The sequence below is a fragment of the Eretmochelys imbricata genome, chromosome 27 (genome assembly GCF_965152235.1).
Source record: "Eretmochelys imbricata isolate rEreImb1 chromosome 27, rEreImb1.hap1, whole genome shotgun sequence".
In the NCBI taxonomy this organism is placed as follows: domain Eukaryota; kingdom Metazoa; phylum Chordata; order Testudines; family Cheloniidae; genus Eretmochelys; species Eretmochelys imbricata.
This window is the reverse complement of record NC_135598.1, coordinates 1,101,065-1,105,651: the sequence shown is the minus strand read 5'-3', so window position 1 is coordinate 1,105,651 and position 4,587 is coordinate 1,101,065. Positions and strand designations below refer to the sequence as shown.

General features: G+C 54.2%; 1 non-coding gene across 1 annotated transcript; it reads left to right on the top strand.

Annotated features, from left to right (window-relative positions):
* The first annotated feature begins 3,821 nt into the window (after window positions 1–3,821).
* Window positions 3,822–3,893, top strand: TRNAE-CUC (transfer RNA glutamic acid (anticodon CUC)). Its single transcript has one exon. It is a non-coding gene; the product is annotated as a tRNA-Glu (tRNA).
* Window positions 3,894–4,587: the final 694 nt, after the last annotated feature.

The following is a 4,587-nucleotide window of genomic DNA, read 5'->3' as shown; positions in this document are numbered from 1 at the left end:
AACACAGCCATCATTCCCCATGCGGGGCCTTTCTGCTCCTGCCCTTCCTCTCTGCAAGGTTCATCCAGCCTGAGATAGACCCAGCAAACCCTTTGAGAGCCTCCCACCCTGGGCTTATTGATTAAGGATAAACTCAACATTAGTAATAGCCCAGCTGGATCACAGCCTTGGGGTGGATGCTTTGCAGGGAGAGTTTTTCCCTGGGTAGGGCTTTGCACATCTGCTTTGTGGTGTGCTCTGGGGCGTGGAATCCTTCCATTGCACCCACAGCATCTGCCCCAGCTCAGCTCGGATTGGCAACTCCAGATGCCGAAGGAAAAGTAAGGGCAGGTGCAGAACACAGGGCTAGGTGAAGGGTCTGGTATGCACATCCTAACTTGGTCCATATAGAGCCCCCTGATCTATATGGCAGTCCATGGGCCGCCTTCTGGTCCATAGAGAGAGAATTCAGAAGCAGGAGGTGCAGCATGTCATGCAACTGTGACCATAGATGATCAGAATATCACACCGGAAGATCAGGATGACCTTGAAGACTGGAGTGACAGAAATGGGATGAAATGTAACAGTACGAGGTGCAAGGTCTTCGTGTCTAACAATAAAAATGTTTGTTATAAGCTGGGAACTCATCAGTCAGAAGCAACAGAGGAGAGAGACCTGAGTGTGGGTCGATCACAGAATGATTATGGCCATCAATGTGATGCTGCTGTGAAAAAGGCAAATGAGACCTTGTCTCAGGCGAGGTAATGCCTAGAGCAGGTCTGTTAGAAAAACATCCTAGCTTGATTTATGAATTGTCTGTGATGGAGAATCCCCCACGACAATTGGTCAGTTGTCCCAATAGTTAATTACTTTCACTGTTAAAAATGCATGCCTTGTTTCCTGTCTAAATTTGTATAGCTTCAAGTCACCCTGACCCTTCTCTTTGTTAAGCTAAATAGACTGAACTGTTTGAGTCTGTCACTAAGACCTGGTTTCTAATCCTTTAATCTTTCTCATGGCTCTTCTCTGAATGCTCTCCAATTTATCAACATCCTTCTGGAATTGCGGACACCAGAACTGGACACAGGATTCCAGCCGTGACTGCACCAGAGCCCAATCCAGAGGTAAAATCACCTCTCTGCTCCTCCTTGAGATTCCCCTGTTTATGCCTCCACGAATGACACGAGCCCTTTTGGCCACAGCGTCGCACTGGGAGCTTGTGTTCAGCTCATTATCCACCACAGCCCCCAAATCTCGTTCAGAGTCGCTGCTTTCCAGAGTAGAATCGGGGTGGGGGCCGGAAGGAATTTCTCCCAGGTCAGTTTGGCAGGAACCTTCGGTGGGGGTGGGGGTGGTTTCCACCTCCTCGGCAGCATGGGGCGTGGGTCACTTGCCAGGATTGTCTAGGTGTATCTCACTTAATCAATTTCCTGCCATTGCGGGGGCCTTGGGCACTGGTGCCCCTTGGTCCCTCCTGGTCTCTGCCTGTGGCACACACTAGTTCACTGAGCACTGTGATACTTTGGTCTTATTTCGGGGGTTGGGATGTGTGTGTTGTTGCTGAGTTTGCCGGTGACCTGTGACATACAGAACGTCAGAGGAGCCGATGAGCTGGGGCTCCCTTCTGGCCTTAAACTCTATGACTAGGCTGCCACGCACCGTCCCCCTCCCCATGGCAAGAGGCTGTGACCAGACCCCTGGCTGGGATGGGGGGAGGGCAAACCCAGCACTCATCAGTCAGGATTCAGCCATGAGCTGTGTGGTCACATAAAGGTACCCTACATGGCTGCCTCCTTGACGCACAAGCCTCCTTGAGCTATGGGATTAGTCTTGCAGTCTGCATCGTAATTTACATTTACAGCTCCCCTGGATCCCAATGGAATCCACACCATTATTAATGAGGATTGGTTTAAAACAGTTCACCTTGTGTCAGGTCACTGCAGGAGCATACAAGGAGAGCAGAGTATGCAAATATGATATACACACTATATATAGAGATTGCATCACCCACCAATGAAATGCAGCCTCCTCTGGGGTGGGGTGCTGTAGCTGCTTACCAGCAGTGTTGTCTCTATGAAGAAATGGAGAGTACCCTATCCAAATGGCAGTGCAGGGGGCATTCAGGGCTCAGGATGTCATTCTGTCTGTTCGAATTTGGCCAGGTCTCCCATGTTATTAGGGAAAGAGCCACTGGGGTTCTGAGTAACACAACAGCAGCTAATAACACTGTGTCTGTCTCTGGCCCATGAGCCATGAATCAACGAAGCTTCATTGCATCTTTGGGAACAAGCTCTTTGGGGTTCTGTTCCATGTTCGTACAGCACCTAGCGCAATTGGGCCCCGGTTCATGACTGGGGCTCCAAGGCACTACCCTAATACACCTAATAGAGAGTAATAGGGATCATCCTCCCTGTGCTAGAAGGAGGGGATGTCACTCAACAGGCAATGACAGAGTTGGGAACAGAACACCCCCCCCGCCCCCGTGCATGGCAGGGGGGCACCACCTTGCTTCATATTTCTCATCTGAAAGATGGCCCCTCTGTCACTGCAGTGCCCCCTACTGGTACCGTACTGGGCATCGGCTCTGTACAGAGAGGAGAATGCCCCTCCCTGCCTCCCTGACCCCAGATGTTGCTTGTGCGAGGACAAGGGAGCTTGGTAGAGGATGAGGAGCGACTGACTTCCTCCCAGCCCCAAAGGAATCTGCAGGTCCCTTCCATCATCCAGTGTGGGGCAGGCTGGCAACCGCTGTCACTGGGCCTGTAGCGGATCTGTCTCCAGTGGACTCAGCCCCCCCGGCTAGAGCTCTAAAGGCTGGTGCCCTGTCTCACTTCGCCCTGGAGAAGTCCCCGCAGCAGCTCAGAGGAGAGGAGACCTGAGTCTCTGCACTGGGGTGGGGGAGTGTGGCGGGGCAGGGGCAAGGATGTCCCAAGGACTCGGGGTGGTTTGCACAACACTGCTGAGAACAACCGGACCTTTGGTTTAAACCGCCCGATGGCCGCTCAGCCTAATCCTTGGCCTGAACCTCAAAGCTGACTCCGCTGTCTTGCTAAAATTCCCACTGTTGCTCTTATCTGGTGTTTATTTTTCAGACGATCCTTCTATGGCGGCCAGTGCGGGGGCGGGGAGGGGCTGAGCAAGGGGGTTCCCGAGGTAGGGATGTTAATCCACGGGGCTGTGCTCCGCAACAGGCCCACCAGCGTGTTGCCATGGAAACACGGCAAATATTTGTCCCCAGCAGACTCCCGCTGGACGTGGAACAGGCGCAAGGCCACAGGTTCCTGCGCAGGGTCCGACCACAGCAGAGGGGAAACGCACTCGGGCGCCACCAGCCTCCCCATGCCCCGACAGCAGAGTGGGTGACCCGTGCGGCTGTACAGGGCCCCCTGCACGCTTCTGGGAGCCCTCTGCTTCACGCAACCTGCCACCTCCCCAGCTCAGGGCGAACTCCCATGGGGCTAGACCTGCAACGCTCTTTAGTTGCCTACGTCGAACATTTAAGCTCAGCTGCTGGCCAACCCCGCAGCTAAGGAGCTGCCTGGAGCCCCCAGGGGAGCAGGGTTCTCACACTGGGTGTCCTGTCCCCCGGCTATCTTGCCAGTGGAGCCTGAGCTCTGAGCGCATCCAGCCCCCACAAAAGGCAGCTGGGAGCAGGCATGGGCTATCCCACTTTGCCTGATTTGGAGCAGGGACTGGAACCCACATTCCAGCCACAGCCCTGAGCCCCGGTGATACAGCCCCTCATTTACGCTCTCTCTGCTCCAAAGACTCACTAATTATTTGTACAAGGTGGAATGACTTCAGCAGGAGAGCTTGGCAGAGCCCTGCCCCAGGCTATCACCTCCCTGGTGGTCTAGTGGTTAGGATTTGGCGCTCTCACCGCCACGGCCTGGGTTCGATTCCCAGTCAGGGAAGGAATTCCTTTTGGGGATTGGTCCTGCTTTGAGCAGGGGGTTGGACTAGATGACCCCCTGAGTTTCTATGATTCTATGAATACCCACCAGCCTGCAGCTCAAAGCATGCCCTGGGGCTAGGAGACCTGGATTAAAGGCTCTGATCCCAATCAGGCAGAGCACGGACTGCAAACTAGGGGCTTGGCTCCACTTGCGAGTTACAAAAAGAAAAGGAGGACTTGTGGCACCTTAGAGACTAACCAATTTATCTGAGCATGAGCTTTCGTGAGCTACAGCTCACCTCATCGGATGCATACCGTGGAAACTGCAGCAGACTTTATATACACACAGAGACCATGAAACAATACCTCCTCCCACCCCACTGTCCTGCTGGTAATAGCTTATCTAAAGTGAGCATCAAGTTGGGCCATTTCCAGCACAAATCCAGGTTTTCTCACAGCGCATTAAGGGAGCCCCGGGCCCACTAACTCACCCCCCGTCCACACTGGCAAGGCACGTGGAGCGCTCTGTCTCCGCCGCTACAGCGCTGCTGGTACGCCACCTCGGCGAGTGGACGAGCGTTTTGTGCGCCCCCCGCTGGAGCGCCACGGCGCCAGTGTGGACGCCCTGGTCCGATAGTGCGCTCTGATCGGCCTCCAGACGTGTCCCACAATGCCTGTGCTAGCCACTCTGGTCATCACTTCGCACTCTACTG